The 22,268-nt window shown below is 35.1% G+C and overlaps 1 long non-coding RNA gene across 1 annotated transcript in view; it reads left to right on the top strand.

Annotated features, from left to right (window-relative positions):
• The window catches only part of LOC134759701 (uncharacterized), a 113,503-nt gene extending 92,126 nt beyond the window's left edge, over positions 1 to 21,377 (top strand). The window contains exon 3 of the long non-coding RNA XR_010136281.1: positions 21,256 to 21,377. This is a non-coding gene — a long non-coding RNA (uncharacterized LOC134759701). The remainder of the gene's footprint in view (positions 1 to 21,255) is intronic.
• Positions 21,378 to 22,268: the final 891 nt, after the last annotated feature.

Here is a 22,268-nt window from a genome sequence, read left to right as displayed (position 1 = left end):
TAGGCCAGGGCAAGGTCACTAAATAATTTTATGAATTATATTTTGGAATTCTCTCTTCCTTGTCTTCTTTCCTGCTTCACTACTCATCAAATTAGCACCCTCTTGCTATTTAATGAACTTTTGATATGTTTCTTTAACCTGTCAAGTTTATTAGGGGAAAATTCCATGGCAATTCCTTCTAATTTATAAAACAGTTTGCTCAGGATATAGTAAGCATGTTTTAAGGTACTGCAGTATAACTGACAATGCTGTAAACACTGGAAATCAGGAAAAGAGGTCCATATACTCATGTACATTTATTAAGTAGCTGCAAGTGAAAACCCTGGGGGGATAGCACTGAAGAAAGCAGGCAGAAGCCTGCCCTCATGTGGCTTCCATTTCAGTGGGCATGGAGACAATAAAGAAATTTACACCAAGGTGTGTAAGACAGTAACAGATAATAGCCAGTGTTATGAATAGGAAGAAGGGTAACAGGCATGCTGGTGGCTGTGATTTTATGTTTCTATTTCATATGGGTGGCCAGGGAAATTTTTCTGAGGAGCTGGCATTTGAGCAAAGACCTGAATGAAGAAAGGGGAACATCCAGGCAGACCTCTGGGGAAAAAGCCTTTCAGGCAGATGAAATGGTCAGCGTGAAGATTTCAGGTCGACATATCCATGATCTGTTCAAGGAACGGTTGGGAGGCCACATGAATGAACCTGCAGAAGGTGGAGATGAGGTCAGAGGTGGCCAGGACACATGAGACCTTTTGGACAATGTTAAGTCTTCCTGATTTTATTCTAAATATGATGGAAAACTGTTGAAGAGTTTTGGCTAAAGGAATATGAACAAATACATTACAATATGCAGAATAAGTTGGGGTGGGATGAAAGCTGAAAAGATAGAAAACCAATAAAGCACAGAGCTTTGCAGAAGCCACAATCTAATAGGGAAACAGAAGTGGCAACAAGTGCTTGAATACAGTGTGATGAGGACCCAAGTAGAGGAATGTCGGAGTTCAATGGGAACACCAGGGAGGTGGAAATGAGCTTAGCCAGGGGATCCAAGGATGGTCTCACAGAGAATTTACATGTCAGATGCATCTTGAAGATTGAGCAGGGATTTTTCAGATACAAGAAACTGAAAAAGCCTGACTCACAGAGGAGCAGCACATCACAAAGGAAGAGGCACCAGAGAATGTAGCTTGTTTTAAGGACACCGAGCTGTTGAGGATGACTGGATCACAAGTGAGCGTGGTGATTGGCAAGAGGTGGCCAGAAAAGCTAAAGCATGGAAAGCCTCATTTGTGGGTGACTTTATTGTATAACAATAGAGGAGGAACCATTAGAGTTATGAGCAGTGAAATAAAAAGTGGCATTTGTGTTTTGGAAAGATTACTCTGCCAGTAGTGTGAGGGGAGGTAGCTATTTCTACTTCCTCTGGAATTTGGAGTCATATAGAACAGAATTCAAATCCCACCTAGAATAGTTATTTGCTGGGTGATCATATATAACCCTCTTAATATCTCTTAGCCTTGATTTCCTTGTTTATAAATTGGGAAAAACAAGTATCTTCTTCAGGAGAGCTGTGAAGATTAAATTTTAAAAAGTGTTTAAGGCTGGGCGATGTGGCTCACGCCTGTAATCCTAGCACTTTGAGAGGCCAAGACAGGTGGATCACTTGAGATCAGGAGTTCAAGACCAGCCTGGCCAACATGGTGAAACTCCGTCTTTACTAAAAACACAAAAATTAGCTGGGCATGGTGGTGGGTGCCTGTAATCCCAGCTACCCGGGAGGCTGAGGCAGGAGAATCAGTTGAACCTGGGAGGCGGAGGTTACAGTGAGCCAAGATCACGCCACTGCACTCCAGCCTGGGCGACAGAGTGAGACTCCATCTTAAAAAACAAAAACAATCAAACAAGCAAATAAAAAAAGGTGTTTATCATAATAACTAGGTCATCATAAGGCATCAATTATTTAGAATTACTTTTATTATTACAAAGAATTGGGATGGAGAGAAATGGGAGGCAGGCATACTGGTGAGGAGACTATCACATGAAGCTAGGAGACACATGCCAAGGGCCCAAACTGTGATAGTAGGGGAAGAGGGGATGAAGAAGACATTAAAGAAATATATAGACTGCAATTGAAAGAAATTGATTTTTTTTTTTGACTACGAGCATTGAGATGTTGGGGATGACTGGATCACAAGTGAGTATGGTGATCACCAAGAGGTGATAAAATTTTCTATAAATACCCAAGGAGATTAGTGTGGAATGTGACCATTATCAAAATCCAGGAGAATAAAGGAGGAAAGATTATCCAAAGATTTCTTCAGCTGTCAAGTGGGATGCTTTACCATTCCACTAAGACTACTCACAAAGGGAATGAGATAACTACCCCAAAGAAATCCAAGAACTATCAAAGAGAAGAAACAGACCCAAGATAAAAAAATTGTAAAAATAAAATTACAAATGTCAGCTAAAATGTCTTAGACTGGGCTCTTTGAATGTGTAGGAGTGAATTTGTATTTTGATTAAGAGGGCTATCCTAGTATTATCAGTATTATCAAAATTAGGCACTGTGTGAATGGTCTTTGATGCTGTGGCTGAAAGCGGTGATGTTATTGATGATATTGATGATGATCTGATCTTTTCTAAGATGATACACAATTGTCCATACTTAGGGAAAGTCCTTCCAGGACCTAGGTACACTTCTGTCAGCCTTCCCACTGCTGTGATTCTCCTATGCATCTCTGAGGACTGACACTACAGTGTCGTGAAGTCATGGATGTTGCCTCATTCAATGTTACCACCGCCAAATGTGACTCAATTCAATCCTGGAGCTCATAGAAATTGCCATATAAAAATGACATTTCTTTTTGGTCAAGATCTTAGGTAACTTCTGCCATTTTCTGAATGGGCTTTAGGAGAAATACAACAAGAGGTGTGGTGGCAGAGCAGCACTTTTGTGAGCAGCCCAGAGAAAGGTCTTCATTCTGCCTATTTCCCTGGGTGAACTCAAGCAAAAAGCTTGCCCTGCTGAACTGCACTAAACACACAGTTTTGCCCAGGATAATTTCTTTGATATCAAAGAACTAAGTTTGTATAAGCCTAAGCCACATTGCAAACAATGGTACTTCCTGGATGAAGCATGAGTAATTAGCTGTGAGGGTCATTGCTGTTTGGCCCCCGAACCATATTTACATTTCAAGACATAGTATAGAAACCCACATAGTTTTCATACCATAAAAGGTTAGCCTCTTAATGAATATCTTATCTGGGAAGCCCAGCTACAGTGTATTTCTAGAACCTCATAATGATTGCATTTACTTTATGTTTAGGTGCTCTTCAGCCGAAAAGAAAAAAAAATGGCTGGAGAAAAATGTCAGGTTAAGGTTCTGTGGTATGAACAAAGCAAAAACTACTATAGTATTGTCACGTGCGAATGAACTACAAAGCAAATACCCTCAATTTTTTCTCATAAATATTCGGCAAAGTCTCAGCATTTTCCTTGAAGTGGCAGCAAATCCATGGGTGGGAGGTCTTCTGTTCCACAGCTGCTTACGAGCATTGTTATGGCTGGGCATAAATTACAGAAGTCAGGATTTCAACCACGGTGGAAAAGTCTATAAAGATTTCTTTCCCTTATTAACTACTGTGTAACCACTGAGTTTATGGATGGAGTTAAAAGTTCTAAACAGGAACAAAAATGTGGTAAATGCCCTCGAAGGCATTATGTGGAAATTTCTTTACAGTAGTGGAGACCACGCAGAGAGAGAGAGAAAGAGATGAAATTTAAACAAGCTGCACACATAAATGATGCTAGGAGAGAAGGAATAAAAACTCCGCAGGTCTTCCAAGAGCTGGCAGGTGCCACCCACCAGTCATAGCAAACAGGAGTACTCTTTCTGTGCTAAGTAAATAAACTTAATTGTACGTTTGTAAGACCATGGAAGGTCTAAACCAAGAATTTTTTTCCAAGGTCTGAAATATCTCCATTAAAGAGTTCATAGAAATGAGAGCTGTCTCTCTAAAATCAATACCAAATTGGCTAGGGCTTGTAACTGCTCAGAACAGAGCTAAGGGGCAAGCTGTTAAAAAATATGGTTTTTATAAACAAACTTGACATTGCAAACTTAATGCAAAACCCTATGCGTGTAGCATCATTTGTGTGTACAACTTGTTTAAATTAGAGCTGCAGGAAAAAGGAAGTAAAATCGACTTATTAACCTTTTGTTTAACAATTCTTACACACTATATTTTGAAGTAGATGGTGGTGTCTCCCTAGCCTTCCAAAAGTTAAGAATCTGTCAGCATTTGCTCCTGAAAATTTTTATGCATATTTTTGAAAATCCAGCTCTAAGTATGTACTCTATACATAAAATATTTTTTGCTTGAGGTGTCAACAAATTCATTGCACTGCATTGAACTTAGAGAAACATTGTAAACAATACTTAACTAAGGTTCTTCCTTCTCCCTGGTGCTTAAAGATTACAAATAGAGGTGGTTTCTTTTTTCTCTGGAAATCTATTAACCAATATTCCCTCACTCCAATTCAACCTCCTTTGGTATTTGAAGAGAAACCACAAAACACTAGTTGTTAATATTGTTTTAAGCCTCACCCTCTTGCTTCATTGTATCTTTGGTCAGATCTGCTTTTAATATGCCGCTTTGCAAGTTTAATTAAAATCATAACAGCTCAATCCTATGAGTTTGGACAACACTGGATATCAGCACAGATTTCAGGAATTACGAAAGAGACATAAAATCTCTCTTAAAATTGAGCAGTTGGCTTAACCAATAATGTAGCCTGAAAAGTCTGTTTCTTAAACACGTAAATATTTAACATGACTCAAATGCAGTTGCTCTTTCTATAATTATTCCAAAAGATCATGTGTTGCTCTTGAGAGTGCTTTTCTGAATGACACGGTTCTTATTTGAGTTTGGATCACCTCCCTTGTGCAAGAAATCACAGTTTGGGTGTGCTCTCAGAATGACCTGAAACACATTGCCTCCCTCTACTCCTGAAAATTCCAACTGGTGGTTTGTCACCCATGGCCTATTGCATTCTTAAGCTTACAAACATTTTTAAGTCTTTTAGATGTGCCACAGGATTTTATTTTTGATGATAATGTTTATTTGCATGTAGCCATAATTGCTGAAGCAGTCAGACTACAGCCACATTAGCGTTTTGCCCCTTATGGTGGAAGATGGTTAAGGATGGCCTGGTGCAATTTGAGCTTTGGAAAAGATTTACCAGATGGGATGATTTTGAAGAGGTTTGATCATTATCTTGGATGTGGAACATATAGTACTTTCTGCATGATTTATCTGAAGTGATTAACTACTGTATTGCTTATTTCCACAGTGCATTGTGTGATCTTCCTGGAAGCATGCAGGGTATGCTTAGTTCTACTCTATTAATTATATAGGGTATCTTCAAATCTTTCTTCTATTGTTTTGCTATTAAGGATTAACTAAACATTTTTTTGGCCTGTTATTCCTTTGTAAGATTGTGGCATTGCCCTGTTCAGTGCCTCTTTCCCGTCCCCAGGGGAGGCATATTTTGGAATATATAAACTTACACCTCTAAAATATTAAGAAGAAAACCTCTAACTAAAAATACAATATGATTTCAACCACAAAGAAGATGTTAAATTTCATTTTGACATGATGAGTTTTACACCCACAGAAGTCTGATACTGGGAGGTGAGCTAAGGACAGAGTATCCGTTTAAGCTCTAACTATTGCTGGATTTTGTGGGATTCAAGCAAACCCTCAATGCTAGAAGAACAGCTCTTCAGATTTAAATTTAGTGAATAAAAACTCTCATTTGGTTTATACTCAAATATTTTGTTTTCTTCCTCCCAAGTTTCTTAGTAGTTATAGAGATGCTGGCAGACGGAAAAAAGCTTTATGTGAATGTGTCCTATTCAGAAATTTTCCTGAATGATCACTGCCAAGGTCTTTAAATTTGCTGTTCTTAAAAATGGAGACCTTGGGCTGAGACAATGGGGTTTTCTAGATATACTATCATGTCATCTGCAAACAGGGACAATTTGACTTCCTCTTTTCCTAATTGAATACCCTTGATTTCCTTCTCCTGCCTAATTGCCCTGGCCAGAACTTCCAACACTATGTTGAATAGAAGTGGTGAGAGAGGGCATCCCTGTCTTGTGCCAGTTTTCAAAGGGAGTGCTTCCAGTTTTTGCCCATTCAGTATGATATTGGCTGTGGGTTTGTCATAAATAGCTCTTATTATTTTGAGATACGTCCCATCAATTCCTAATTTATTGAGAGTTTTTAGCATGAAGGGTTGTTGAATTTTGTCAAAGGCCTTTTCTGCATCTATTGAGATAATCATGTGGTTTTTGTCTTTGGTTCTGTTTATATGCTGGATTACATTTATTGATTTGCGTATATTGAACCAGCCTTGCATCCCAGGGATGAAGCCCACTTGATCATGGTGGATAAGCTTTTTGATGTGTTGCTGGATTCTGTTTGCCAGTATTTTATTGAGGATTTTTGCATCAATGTTCATCAAGGATATTGGTCTAAAATTCTCTTTTTTTGTTGTGTCTCTGCCAGGCTTTGGTATCAGGATGATGCTGGCCTCATAAAATGAGTTAGGGAGGATTCCCTCTTTTTCTATTGATTGGAATAGTTTCAGAAGGAATGGTACCAGCTCCTCCTTGTACCTCTGGTAGAATTCGGCTGTGAATCCATCTGGACCTGGACTTTTTTTGGTTGGTAAGCTATTGATTATTGCCACAATTTCAGCTCCTGTTATTGGTCTATTCAGAGATTCAACTTCTTCCTGGTTTAGTCTTGGGAGGGTGTATGTGTTGAGGAATTTATCCATTTCTTCTAGATTTTCTAGTTTATTTGCATAGAGGTGTTTGTAATATTCTCTGATGGTAGTTTGTATTTCTGTGGGATCAGTGGTGATATCCCCTTTATCATTTTTTATTGCATCTATTTGATTCTTCTCTCTTTTTTTCTTTATTAATCTTGCTAGCGGTCTATCAATTTTGTTGATCCTTTCAAAAAACCAGCTCCTGGATTCATTTATTTTTTGAAGGGTTTTTTGTGTCTCTATTTCCTTCAGTTCTGCTCTGATTTTAGTTATTTCTTGCCTTCTGCTAGCTTTTGAATGTGTTTGCTCTTGCTTTTCTAGTTCTTTTAATTGTGATGTTAGGGTGTCAATTTTGGATCTTTCCTGCTTTCTCTTGTGGGCATTTAGTGCTATAAATTTCCCTCTACACACTGCTTTGAATGCATCCCAGAGATTCTGGTATGTTGTGTCTTGGTTCTCGTTGGTTTCAAAGAACATCTTTATTTCTGCCTTCATTTCGTTATGTACCCAGTAGTCGTTCAGGAGCAGGTTGTTCAGTTTCCCAAAATCTCCTTAAGCTGATAAGCAACTTCAGCAAAGTCTCAGGATACAAAATCAATGTACAAAAATCACAAGCATTCTTATACATCAATAACAGACAAACAGAGAGCCAAATCATGAGTGAACTCCCATTCACAATTGCTTCAAAGAGAATAAAATACCTAGGAATCCAACTTACAAGGGATGTGAAAGACCTCTTCAAGGAGAACTACAAACCACTGCTCAAGGAAATAAAAGAGGATACAAACAAATGGAAGAACATTCCATGCTCATGGGTAGGAAGAATCAATATCGTGAAAATGGCCATCCTTCCCAAGGTAATTTACAGATTCAATGCCATCCCCATCAAGCTACCAATGACTTTCTTCACAGAATTGGAAAAAACTACTTTAAAGTTCATATGGAACCAAAAAAAAGCCCGCATTGCCAAGTCAATCCTAAGCCAAAAGAACAAAGCTGGAGGCATCACACTACCTGACTTCAAACTATACTACAAGGCTACAGTAACCAAAACAGCATGGTACTGGTACCAAAACAGAGATATAGATCAATGGAACACAACAGAGCCGTCAGAAATAATGCCACATATCTACAAGTATCTGATCTTTGACAAACCTGACAAAAACAAGAAATGGGGAAAGGATTCCCTATTTAATAAATGGTGCTGGGAAAACTGGCTAGCCATATGTAGAAAGCTGAAACTGGATCCCTTCCTTACACCTTATACAAAAATCAATTCAAGATGGATTAAAGACTTAAATGTTAGACCTAAAACCATAAAAACCCTAGAAGAAAACCTAGGCATTACCATTCAGGACATAGGCATGGGCAAGGACTTCATGTCTAAAACACCAAAAGCAATGGCAACAAAAGCCAAAATTGACAAATGGGATCTAATTAAACTCAAGAGCTTCTGCACAGCAAAAGAAACTACCATCAGAGTGAACAGGCAACCTACAAAATGGGAGAAAATTTTCGCAACCTACTCATCTGACAAAGGGCTAATATCCAGAATCTACAATGAACTCCAACAAATTTACAAGAAAAAAACAAACAACCCCATCAAAAAGTGGGCGAAGGACATGAACAGACACTTCTCAAAAGAAGACATTTATGCAGCCAAAAAACACATGAAAAAATGCTCACCATCACTGGCCATCAGAGAAATGCAAATCAAAACCACAATGAGATACCATCTCACACCAGTTAGAATGGCAATCATTAAAAAGTCAGGAAACAACAGGTGCTGGAGAGGATGTGGAGAAACAGGAACACTTTTACACTGTTGGTGGGACCGTAAACTAGTTCAGCCCTTGTGGAAGTCAGTGTGGCGATTCCTCAGGGATCTAGAACTAGAAATTCCATTCGACCCAGCCATCCCATTACTGGGTATATACCCAAAGGACTATAAATCATGCTGCTATAAAGACACATGCACACGTATGTTTATTGCGGCATTATTCACAATAGCAAAGACTTGGAACCAACCCAAATGTCCAACAATGATAGACTGGATTAAGAAAATGTGGCACATATACACCATGGAATACTATGCAGCCATAAAAAATGATGAGTTCACGTCCTTTGTAGGGACATGGATGAAATTGGAAATCATCATTCTCAGTAAACTATCGCAAGAACAAAAAACCAAACACCGCATATTCTCACTCATAGGTGGGAATTGAACAATGAGAACACACGGACACAGGAAGGGGAACATCACACTCTGGGGACTGTTGTGGGGTGGGGGGAGGGGGGAGGGATAGCATTGGAAGATATACCTAATGCTAGATGACGAGTTGGTGGGTGCAGCGCACCAGCATGGCACATGTATACATATGTAACTTACCTGCACATTGTGCACATGCACCATAAAACCTAAAGTATAATAATAATAATAATAATAATAATAAAAAATAAAGATAATCCTAATTAACAAGCAAAAAAAAAAAAAATAAAAATAAAATAAAAATTAAAAAAAAAAAATAAATAAAAATAAAAATGGAGACCTGTGTTATAGTCAAGGTTGGGGCTAAAATTATTAACTTCTCTCCTCTATACCAAATAAAATCATGCCTGGCTTATAATTTACTTGCATTAAGAAACCAAGTAGAGAACTTGTCCTACTTACAACCAATCTTCTCATTGGATAGTTTAGGACACCTATAAATTCAATTTGATGAGTTCAAACAGAATTTCATATGTGCAGAAGAATAAAATATCATCGCCTGATTGTTGCCTATCTGACCTTGAATGTAAGATGGGTGTCAATCCATAATTTTTGGACCTCTCATTTGTGCCACATAATGAAGAGTCAGAAAGGATTTATTTTTAGAGACATTTCAGGAGTACCAGTTTGAACCACATTAAATTATTTCCTATTTTCTATACTTACCACCTTGCAAACACTGCCAGAGCTTCAGGGAATATTTTTCTACTTTTCAGTGCCAACAGAAAATTAAGCCCAGCACAGGTATCTATACTGATAGCCCACATTGGATCCAGGGCGAAATGTTTTCAAAACTTTAGTGATTGTGTTACACTACTATGCTTTATGTCAACTCTCACTGACTCACAGCAGCTGATGATACTTAGCTTAATGAAATGTATCTGCTACTTATATTTCAGGGAGACACACTTCTACAGGATCTAACTCTGGGTAGCTATCTTCTTATTCTCCTCCTTCCTGTCAGAGAGTGACACCACCAGTAATTAAGTTTGAAAACTTACTGTCATTCTGACTCTTGTTATTAGGAAGCCATTAAATTCCAAAATAAAAATTAGTCTATCTTATGCTCAGTGCTTAGCTTGATCCATCCTCCCTTCCTTCTTTCCTTCTTTCCTTCCTTCCTCCCTTCCTTCCTTCCTTCCTTCCCTCCTTCCCTCCCTTCCTTCCTTCCTTCAGAAATGTGCAGAAAATGAAATTAGGGCATTAATAATAACAAAGTGTTATTGTTTCCTTTAAAAATTATGGCACACATCAATATAATTTGTTTATACACTTTTGATTGCAAACAAATGTATTTCTCTTTAATGTAGACAAATTAGGCAAGAAAAGCACAAATGCAAAAATATTATTCATATTTCTATTACTCAGAGAAAGCAATGTTTTAAATATTTTGTTGTATATGCTGTAGTCTCAAAAATTATGTTAAATTGCCCAAGATATTAGGCAACCTATTTTATTTACTAAACAGTAATTGTCGGTATTTTCACATGATATTTTCTTCTACAACGTAATTATAATTGAAGTATCTATCTCATGACACAGTTGTATCACAATTTGTTTACCCAATTACCTATTTTTGTTCATTTAAAACATTTTCAGTTCTCACTGGTACAAATTCTGAGTTGATTTTCTGTGGAATAGCTGTATTTTTACTGCTTTGTAGAAGATCCTTACATCTTAAAGATATTAATGTTTTGGTGTATATATTTGTGATATATACTAAAAATTTTCCAATTTGAATGTGACCTTTTAATTTTTATAACTTATTTTTACTTAAAGAAATTATTTCTTTATATAGTGAAATATGTTTTTCTTTATCCATATTTAATTGTATAACATATATTATTACTTTTAAAGTTTTGCTAAGTAAATTTTCTTAATTATTATTACTTAAAAAGTATTTTCTAGTCTCTCCAATTTATTCTTTTTGATGAATATTATAATTGTTTTGTGATGTTTCAAAAGTACATACAGGGGTGATTGGATTTTCATTATGTGTACACATTCATTTTTATATAACTGATATTTTAATGTAGTGAGTCAATCTGGCAATATGTCATAGCTATTCATTTTTTGAAATTTCATTTTCTGCACATTTCTCTCAACTTATTTTATAGCGTTTTGAACTTTTTGCTAATTTGTATGGAATCTTCAAATATTTCTAACTGGTTATTGACTGCACACAAAAAAACTCATTTAATTTTCCATATTCCTTATTTTAAAATAATTATTTTTGCATTCAACTTAGAAAATGTAAAATATAAAGAAATTTAACTCCACCACAAATTTATCATTCAAAAATATTTACTTTTCTTATATCAATATCTATATTGGCAATCCTATCTTTTTAATATACATAATTTTAGACACTTTTTTTAAAAAAAAATTGGGGTCATACTCTTCATTGCCCTCTGTAAACCATATTTTCTACTAAAATATATATTTATAACTTTTTCTCCATTTTATGGGCTGTACAGTATTTCCTAATCCATCTATGTTGTTGAATATATGGCTTCCAACTTTTGCATATTAGAAACTGTTATATAACTTGCATAGAGACCTACAGATATCAGTAATGATTTCTTTTTGTTTTGTTTTGTTTTTGAGACAGAGTCTCGCTCTGTCACCCAGGCTGGAGTGCAGTGGTGCCATCTCGGCTCACTGCAAGCTCTGCCTCCCAGGTTCATGCCATTCTCCTGCCTCAGCCTCAATAATGATTTCTTGAGAATAAATTTCCAGAAGTGGAATTGCTGTATTAATGGGCATTCCAACTTTGAAGCTTATAATAGATATTGCACAATCTTCCAAAATCATTTTTCCAATTTACTCTTCTATGAGCAGCATTCATTTATCTTATAAACCCTAGATATAAATATTTGTCATTTTTATTTCAAATGTTATCAATCTTACTTGTCTAGTAAAAGCAGTGATTAACTAATTAAATTTGCAGACAACAAACTTAGCCATTTTTGTTCTTTGTTTGGCAATTTTCTCACTGATGACATTTGCCCATTTTTTGGTATTGATATATTTGTCTTTTGTCTACATTTTTCAACAGGTTTTATGCATTAGGAATATAGAATCTTTGATAAATTTTAATTATTTTAGAGATCTCTAGTTGTTCTAAATTTTAGTTTTTTTAAAGGTCTTTTCTATGGATTTGAATTTACAAAACTTTTAATCACCATGAAATTATATATATTTTGACCTATTATTATTTTGAGTGGCTTTATGCTTTACTTTTAATATAAAGTTTAATTTATTGCTAATGTACTTGGAGTATGCTGTGAAATTTATTTTTTCTAAATATTAGGAAATTGTACCCATCCACTTATAGAGTAATCCATCCTTATTACACTTATAGGAAAGTTATTACATGGTGTACACTTTCAAATTTTTCATTGTTTATGCTCCTTTTTCTTACATGTGTTATTACATAAGAACCTCTAGAATATAAATAAATAATTATTAAACATTAGGCTTATTATGTTTTTGAATTTAATGCAAATGATTCCAATATTTCACATTTATTATGATATTAAGTATTGTGTGTGCTGTTATCGATGTTTTTAGTATTTAAGGAATTGGATTATTAAATATTATCAAATTCTTTTACAACACCTCTCAACTGGTAGTGTTTTTTTAAATACTTTGACGTTGCTGTGTTACATTATACAATTCATCTGCCAGAAATAAAAATAATTTTCTCAAAATCTATTATTCTTTTAGCATAGTGTTAGATTCAATTTGCCAGGAGTCTTTTTGTTTGTTTCCTTTATTCACACTGTTTGTATTCTGTTTCTTTCTACTCTACTTATACCCTATTATTACTGGCTTTTGTAATCAGTGATATAGAAACTTTGGGAAATATATCAGAGAGATTTTCATATTTTTGGTGCTCTGAAATTACTTAAACCACATAGGACAACAAAGAACAAACTTCGTGTGTGTGTGTGTGTGTGTGTGTTTCTGCAGTATTGTCTACAGAAAATGGAACAGACAGATCTTTCATGGACAGTTCAATGAGTTTTGTCAAATGCATACACTCATGTAACCCACATCCAAGGCAAGATATAGAACATTGCCATCCCTGCAGAAGGGTCCAGCATGCTGCTTGCCAGTCAGTTTCCACCACACATACCAAAGATGTGTGTTCTGATGTCTGTCATCTGTCTGTTGTTGTACTTCATATAAATTAAATCATGTATTTGAGATTTGTTCATGTTGTTGCATATATCCATGATTCATTTCTTTGTATTGCCAAGTAGTAGTCCATTGTGTGAACATACTCCAATTTGTTTATCTATTTATCCAAGAGTCTGTAATTTTGTAGGCTCTTATAAAGTTTTTTTATTTATAAGAATAAATAAATTTATTTTAATACAAGTCTCATACAAGTTTTTCATGGCTCTATGCTTTTATTCTTCTTAACTGAATAGCTAATAGTAAAATTTTTAATAAGAATAAATAAATTTATTTCAATACAAGTTTCATAGAAGTTTTTCATGGCTCTATGCTTTTATTCTTCTTAGCTGAATAGCTAATAGTAAAATTTTTGGGTTATAGGGTAGTTAACTAGTTCAACTTTATAAAAAACTGCCAGTTTCCCAAAGTTGTAACTTTTGCAATCCTATCAACAAAGTATCTGGGCTTCATTTGCTCCACACCTCACTAACATTTGGTATTGTCAATCTTTCTAATTTCACCATTATTGTTGGGGTGTGACTGTAGGTCGGGATTTTTATTTGCATTTTCTTCATCAGCTCCCAGGCCGTGGACTGGTACCGGCATTAGATCCTCATAGGAATGTGAACCCTATTGTGAACTGTTCATGTGAAGAATATAGGTTGTGTGTTCCTTAAGAAAATCTAATGCCTGATGATCTGTCCCTGTCTCCTATCACACCCAGATGGGACCATCTAGTTGCAGGAAAACAAGCTCAGGGTTCCCACTGATTCTACATTTTGTTGAGTTGTATAATTATTTTATTATATGTTACAATGTAAAAATAATAGAAATAAAGTCTGCAATAAATGTAATGCACTTGAGTCATCTTGAAACCATCCCTTCCTGGGTCTAAGGAAAAATTGTCTTCCACGAAATCGGTCCCTGGTGCCAAAAAGTTTGGGGACTGCTGTTCTTGATGACTAATTTTATTAAAGTATCATTTCATGTGGTTTTTGGTCATTCATTTATCTTCACTTGTGAGGTGTCTGTCCAAATATTTTGCTCATTTTTAAAATTGGGTTGCCTTTATTATTGATTTGCAGGAGTTCTTTACATATTGTGGAAATGAGTCCTTTGTTAGATAAATGTATTATAAATATTTCCTTCCTGGCTTCAGCTTGCTCTATTTATTTTCTTAACATTTTGGCATAATAATTAAGTTTTAAGTAAGACATTTAAAAATATGTATCTTATTTAATATTTCATATCTTTCTATTTTAGCATGTAGATTATTCTTTTTTATTCATAATTAACATAAAGTAATTTTAATTTAGGTTTTCTCTTTGAATACAAAGTTACTGAAGAATAAGACTTTTAGTACTCCAGTTTTAGAAATTAATTTATATTTTCATTTTTAATCTGTGGCTTTATTCTTTTCCTGTCAGAAAATGTGACCTTAATTATTTCTAACATTTTCAATAAAGTGATTATTATGATGCACAGCTCAGATTCTCTTTCAGGAATAAAATATATATGCATTTCTGCTGCATTTGCAGCAGGTAGATAGCCCTCAGTTATCAAAACATTTGGGGATTACCTCCACTGAAGAGCCACCCTACCTAATGCCACATTCCTTTCCCTGGTGACCCAAGGCCAGTTTAACTCTTTTTATATGTATTGCTATGAATGACATGTTTGGCCTACAACCCAACTCTCTCACCAGAACCTTGGATGGCATGAAAGGGTCATTATATCACAGCTGTACTACATCTTCTGTCTAATCCTGCCTCCTTTCCTTTCCCATTATTGATATTGATCCTCTTGAATGGTGCAACAAGCTAGCGGTTTACTTGGACCTCTGCCTCATCTTTTTTCTTTTGTGCTTCAGCCTGCGCATTCGCTTCTTCCTCCACTTGGCTCTCATGGTGCAGAGGTTTCCAAGAAAATGGCGCTAAGGCCGAGAGAGCAGCATTTTTATTTATTTTTATCTATATTTGTCTAGATTTTCACTACTAACTTATTTGTGTTGTCTTCATTTGGATATGTTCTTTAAAATCGAAAAAGTTGTATCTTCTAAAGCAACCTGAGTGTTTTTTAAAAAAGAATGTTTAATTCTTTTATATTTATTGTTATTACTGATATATTTAGCCTTACGCCTGTCACTTTCTATAGTTTTGTTAGTATTACTTTCTTATTATTTTGTTGTTTTCTGAATTTACAATGTAAGTCATGCTTTCTTTGCTATATCCTTTTCTAGTGTAATAATACGAATATATTTTGTTTTCATTCAATTACTGATTACCTTCCAAGTTTTCAAAAGCATTCTTTAATCTATTTTGTTTCAATTTTAGAGTAAAAAAATCTCCCACTATCGAAGAGGGGACATTTATCAGGCTTTTATTTCTTTCCAGGTCTTCCCAATTTTTGGATTTTGGATTCTACTAATATAATCTGGTGTTTGCAATCAATATTATTCTTGAAGTTTTACTCTATACTGTATCTTTTTCTTAAAAATCATTTCAGTTATTAAATTTTTGTTTGATTTCATAAATTTAATTTTCCGTTTTTATTTTTTATACTGGTTTCTTAATCTTCAAAATGCTTTTTACTACTATTGTATTTTTAATTTTCTTGATATTGTCCTTATTGTACCTATCCCTCTTTTCATTGTACCGCCTTTTTATTTTACTCTATTTCATTCTTAAAGTTTTTTCATCTCTTATTTCATAGAATTTCTGTGTTTTTGCACTCAAATAAGCACACTACATAATTTACTGAAATAACCAGAGATTTTTTTCTAATTTTCAAAGCAAGCAAAATTCTCTCTTGTTAATTTTTTATGCCTTATGACACCTGCCATTGTATTTCAGATATCCTGGGGGTTCAATAATTTTGGTTCTTCGAATTATAACCTCAAATTAGGATTCAGCATAAGCTCTTACCTTGTACCCTCAACTCTAGCTTTTTTATTCTTAAATCCAATTTGAACCTCATATTCTGACTGAATATATAGTCATGCATATATTTATATATTAAATGTATAAATATATATTAATGATGGAGATACATTTTGAGAAATGCATCATTAGATGATTTTGTCATGTGAACATGCTAGAGTGTACATACACAACATAGGTGTCATAGCCTGCTACACACTTAGATTACATGGTGTAACCTATGGCTTCTAGGCTACAAACCTATAGAGCATGACCTAATCATATCTAGATACAGAACAGGAAAAATACAGCATTATAATCTTGTGGGACCACTGTCATGTATGCAGTTTGTTGTTGACTGAAATGTCATTTCGTGGCTCCTGACTATGTGTGAGTATATGTACATACAGACATTATATTAATATGACAATATGTAAACAATGTATATTTATAGTATGCATAATGTGATGTGTATGTATAATGTTTACATATTATACATATTATGTATATTATATGCATATATTATGTATATTATATATAATGTAATGTGTATATATATGTATCTCATATATACATTACATATACATACTACATTACTTGTTTTCTTCAGCTCAAAAATACTCACTGACTTTTAATGCCTGTAAAGTACAGACTGCTTAACCTGGCATTAAAAACTCTTGCATTATCTGCCTCTATTTTTATTTTATATGATTAAAAAAATTTTTACTACACTTAATCTCAGCCAAAGGCTGATAAGTGCTTTTTAAAAATTTTAATTGATAATAACTGTATATGTTTATGGTGTACATTGTGATATTTTGATAAATGTATACCTTATGGAATGATTAAATCAAACCAATTAACATATGAATTCCCTCATAATATATATATATTTTTCTCTTAAGAACATTTAAAATCTATTCTTTTAACAATTGAAATGTACAGTACATTATTATTAACTACAGTCACCATGCTTGCAATAGATCACTAAAATTTATTTCCTGTCTTGTTGAAATTTTGTACACTTTGATCAACATCTCCCCTCTCATTCCTCCCCTCCAACCTTTGGTAACCACCATTCTATTTGCTGCTTCTATTAGTTTGACTTTTTTAGATTCCACATGTACATAAGATCATGCAGTTTTTGTATTCCTGTGACTGGCTTATTTCACTTGGCATAATGTCCTCCAGATTCATTCATGTTTTCACAAATGACAAAATTTCCTTCATTTTTAAAGGCTGAATAATACTCCATTGTATATAAGTACATTTTCTTTATCCATTCATCTGTTGATGGACACTTAGTTTGCTTCCATATCTTGGATATTGTGAATAATGCTTCAATGCATATGGGAGTGCAGATAATCTCTTTGATAGATTGATTTCAATTACTTGGGTATATACCCAGAAGTGGGATTGCTGAATCTTATGGTGATTCTATTTTTAGTTTGTTGAGGAAGTTCTGTACTGTCTTTCATAATGGCTGTACTAATCTACATTCCTGTCAACATTACAAGGGTTCCCATTTTCCTAAATCCTCACCAATGCGGGTGTTGTCCATGCTGTCTTTTGTCTTTTTGATGATCACCTAACAGTTGTGAGGTGATATCTTACAGTGGTTTTAATTTGCATTCTCTGATGATTTGAGATGTTGAGCTTTAAAAATATATATAATATGTATATATATATGTATATATGTATATATGTATATATATGTGTATATATGTGTGTATATATGTATATATGTGTGTGTATATATATGTATATATATACATATATATATACACACACATATATAGGCCCTTTTCCCATTTTAAAATCAGGTTGTTTGTTTTCTTGCTATTAAGTTGTTTGATTTCCTTATATCTTTTAGATATTAGCCTCTTATCAGATGTTTGTTCTATAAATATTTTTTCCATGGGTTGTCTACAAATTCTGCTAATTGTTTTCTTTGCTGTGCAGAAGCTTTTTGATTTAATACAATTCCATTTGTCTATTTTTGCTTTTGTTGCCTGTGCTTTTGAGTCTTATTCAAAAAAATCGTTGTCCAGACCAAAGTCCTGGCACTTTCCCCCTGTTTACTTCTAGTAGTTTTACAGTTTCAGATCTTAATTTTAAGTCTTTAATCCATTTTGAGTAGGCTTTTGTATATAATGTGAGATAAGTGTTCAGTTTTATTCTTCTGTATGAGGATATATAATTTTCCCAAAACTATTTATTGAAGAGACTGTCCTTTCCCCATTTTGTATTCTTAGCACCTTCATTGAAAATCAACTGACTGTAAATATATTGGTTTATTTCTGGACTCTCTGCCCTATTCCATTGGTCGGTGTTTCTGTTTTTAGTCCAGTATCATGCAGTTTTGATTACTATAGCTTTGAAGCATATTTTGAAGTCAGGTAATGTGATTTGCCCAGCTTTATTCTTGCTCAAGATTGCTTTGGCTATTCTGGGTCTTTCGTGGTTCCATAAAAATTTCACAGTTGTTTTCTATTTCTATGAAAACTGACATTGGAATTTTGATAGAGATTGCATTGAATAAATAGCTTTGGGTAGTATGGACATCTTAACAATATTAAGTCTTCCAATCCTTAAACATGCAATAACTTCCCTTTATTTGTGTTGTCTTCCATTTCTTTCATCAATGTTAATTTTATATCCTGCAAATTTACTGAATTTGTTTGCCAGTAATAGCAGTTTTTTAGGTAAAATCTTTAGGCTTTTCTATATATAATATCGTATCATCAACAAACACAGAAATTTTCACTTCTTTCTTTCCTATTTGGATGCCTTTTATTTCTTTTTCTTACCTAACTGCCCTGGCTAGGACTTCCAGCAGTATGTAGAATAGAAGTTATCTGCTCTTTTTTTTTTTTTTTTTGTGATGGAGTCTCGCTCTGTCGCCCAGGCTGGATCACAGTGGCGTGATCTCGGCTCACGGCAAGCTCCGCTTTCCGGGTTCTCGCCATTCTCCTGCCTCAGCCTCCAAGTAGGTGGGACAACAGGCGCCCGCCACCAAGCCTGGCTTTTTGTGTTGTTGTTGTTGTTGTTGTTTTGCAGTTTTAGTAGAGATGGGGTTTCACCGTGTTAGCCAGGATGGTCCATCTGCTCTATTTTGAAACTCATTTGCCACTCTCCACCCATTCCATATAGTTACTCATTTCTGCTAATTTACCCAGCTCTTTCCCTTATCAGAAATTCTACCCTTACCTGTCTGTTTAATGCTTGCGTAGTCTTCAGAACACACTTTCAGTTCTTCCTCTTGCATACAGATTTTCTGGATCCTGAAATGACCTGTCTTTTATTACTTATTTGTTTCATCAGGCACTTCTCTTTTATTACCTTGCAGTTGTTGGTTATTTTGGTAGGTGTAGATATCTGATCTCCCCGTTTACAGGATGGACTCTGAAGACAACGGTCACACCATTGTAGCTGTTGCTGTTGTTGTTACATGGTTAAAACCCTCTGATTCCTAGCTGAGAGCCTAGCCTTCATTGTTTCTACGATGGATATTTGCTTTTTGATATACATGAAATTTACCCATCATTCTCAGACACATCTATTTCTGATTCTCATTGTTCTATTAAAACGAAAAAAAAAATTCAGAAAACAATGTCAAAATCAGTGCATAAACAAAATGCACCTTGTAAGAGAAATTACGTACCAGTGTGTAATGAAGGTAATTGTTCAGCAGCACTTTAAAAAATTATTCTAATTTCCTGTTTTAAACTGTGGCTCTTTAAGAAAGCATTGGCATCCTCCCTCTTCTGACTCCAATCCCTTTTGCAGCTTCATTGTTCTCTGGCAAAGGTTGCTTGAGGTTTGTCATTGTCTTTCAACTCAACTTTGAGAACCAGAATTTAGACTGTGGTTCCCACACCTTGATCAGTTACTAGGTCCAAAGGCTTTTAAGGCTAAGTCAGGCATAGTAATAGTTTACAAGACTAAATTCCTTGGCAAGGAAAATGACATCTGTAGAAAGATGGGAATTTTTTAAATCTTTTTTTTTTAAATGAGTTACTGCAGATGGGGCTGGTGATTTTTCTTGGCATTGAATTTTATGTCACACAAAGCCGTGTGCTCTTCTAAAAACATTGCCACAATTTGTTGACTCTTTGTCAAAAGTTTTGACAGTTTGTTGGCATATGATATATTCCTGCACCTGCCTGGATGAACTTAAAATTTTGTGTATTTAAAAGAAATATTTATAAATACTTCAGCATTTAACATGGATTCAAGAGTACTTAGTGATTATTTAGAGCACCTAAATTTTGAAATCCAATCCTGGGCCTTTTGGGGGATGGTTAACTTAGTTTCTTTGGCAGTCATATTAAGGAATAAGAGGACACTTCCAAATAGCTCAGTGTTTTTTTCCCCAGTGAGTCTTTAGTCCCATCAACTTTTTTTTCATAATAAGCATGTAAGATCTTTTGAGTTGCTCACTATTTTTAAATGAGGTGTTTACTTTGTCCTTTAAAGCAAAGATTGAGACCTGTTCTATGGATACCCCTTTTAAGAATACTCTCTCTCATACTGTCCATTTCCTTTTGGCTAGATGAAATGAGTTTTTGTGGTTGTCGTTTTAATCAAGACATAAAATCATTGAACAATCCACAAGTGTTGGCTCTAACATTCGGGCATCCTGTGATTTTTTTTTTCATAAAGAATAATCCTTAACTTTCCCTTAGCTGGGGATTAAGGACAGTCATGCCAAATGCTGAATAAGAGTTTCATACATGGACATGTAATTGACTGCAGTGTTGATGCCATCCTACTTCTGGTATTTAAGTAGTTTAAATATATTAAAACACAAATGTTACTCAGTGTTGTTAGTCTTTTCACTTCATTAATGATAGGATTTCCGAGGGAAAGTGTGGCATAACAAAGTTGGAATGGGTTCCACTTCTTCCTGATGCTTGCTAGCTGCCTCTCTTTATACAAGTCACTTGTCCTCTCTGAATCATGAAATACAGATCTCTCAAGAATGGCTATGAGGATCAATTGAAATAATACATGGATCAGTAATAAATTGTTATTCTTGTTAGCCAGGAAGAAGGGGCCTGTGTAATCTATTGGCCATTTCAGAATGAAGCTGTAAAATCTATCCACGTGGCAAAAGGAGATCTGTGAATGAAAATGGGGCAGTTGGAGAAAACGGGCTCAGCTATGAAGAGTAAGTATTCTGCGTTGGTCTTCCCATCATTGTCCATCACTGTTTTCCTGCTCTAATTAAAAGGAAAATTATATCCAAGGAAGAGTGAGTGGATATAGTGGTCCACACATCCCTTTGAGTAACAGCATTTCTGACAGAGTGCTGAAAGCTGTGGCTGTCTTTAAGACTATTAGGAAAACTGAATTTCCTGAAATTGATCTCCAGAATGATTTTGTGTGGCCAGAAATGTTCATTGAATAGAGACGTGAGAGGAGACATGAATAAACAAAGTATGCATTTCTGTTTTAAAATAGATGTGAAGTTAGGAAGAAGAAATGAGAATTGGCTCTCAGCTAAAGGCTTTGGAGTTGAATGAACTGCATTTTGTCTTACTCTCAATTTCATAGACCATGAAACTGAGTTTCTGAGAGAAACTGACTTGTAGGATGAGTTCGCACCCTCGTTTGTTGAGTTCCTGTCACTGCAGCTTAATTTGCCTTCGCACCTTCCTTTCACGCTCACAAGTGTCTGGTTTAGACAATACGTTGCACGACCACCAACAGTAGCAGCAGCAGCAGGGCTAAGACTGCTCTCCAGATCCACTTCTCCCACTACTTTACTATTGTTTTTTCCTTAAGTGTGCTGGAACTTATTCTGTTTCTCAAATAGGAATTTGAAATTATTTTTTAAAAAATAATCTTGAATACAAAAAAATTAGCCAGGCATGGTGATGTGTGCCTGTAATCCCAACTACTTGGGAGGCTGAGGCAGGAGAAGTGCGTGAACCCGGGAGGCTGACGTTGCAGTGAACCGAGATCTCACTACTGCACTCCAGCCTGGGCAACAAGAGCGAAAACTCTGTCTCAAGTAATAATAATAATAATAATTTTGAGATTTTTTTAAAAC

This window comes from Pongo abelii, chromosome 12 (genome assembly GCF_028885655.2).
Source record: "Pongo abelii isolate AG06213 chromosome 12, NHGRI_mPonAbe1-v2.0_pri, whole genome shotgun sequence".
Classification (NCBI taxonomy): domain Eukaryota; kingdom Metazoa; phylum Chordata; class Mammalia; order Primates; family Hominidae; genus Pongo; species Pongo abelii.
The sequence above is the reverse complement of the archived record's forward strand: the minus strand, read 5'-3'. Positions and strand labels throughout refer to the sequence as shown.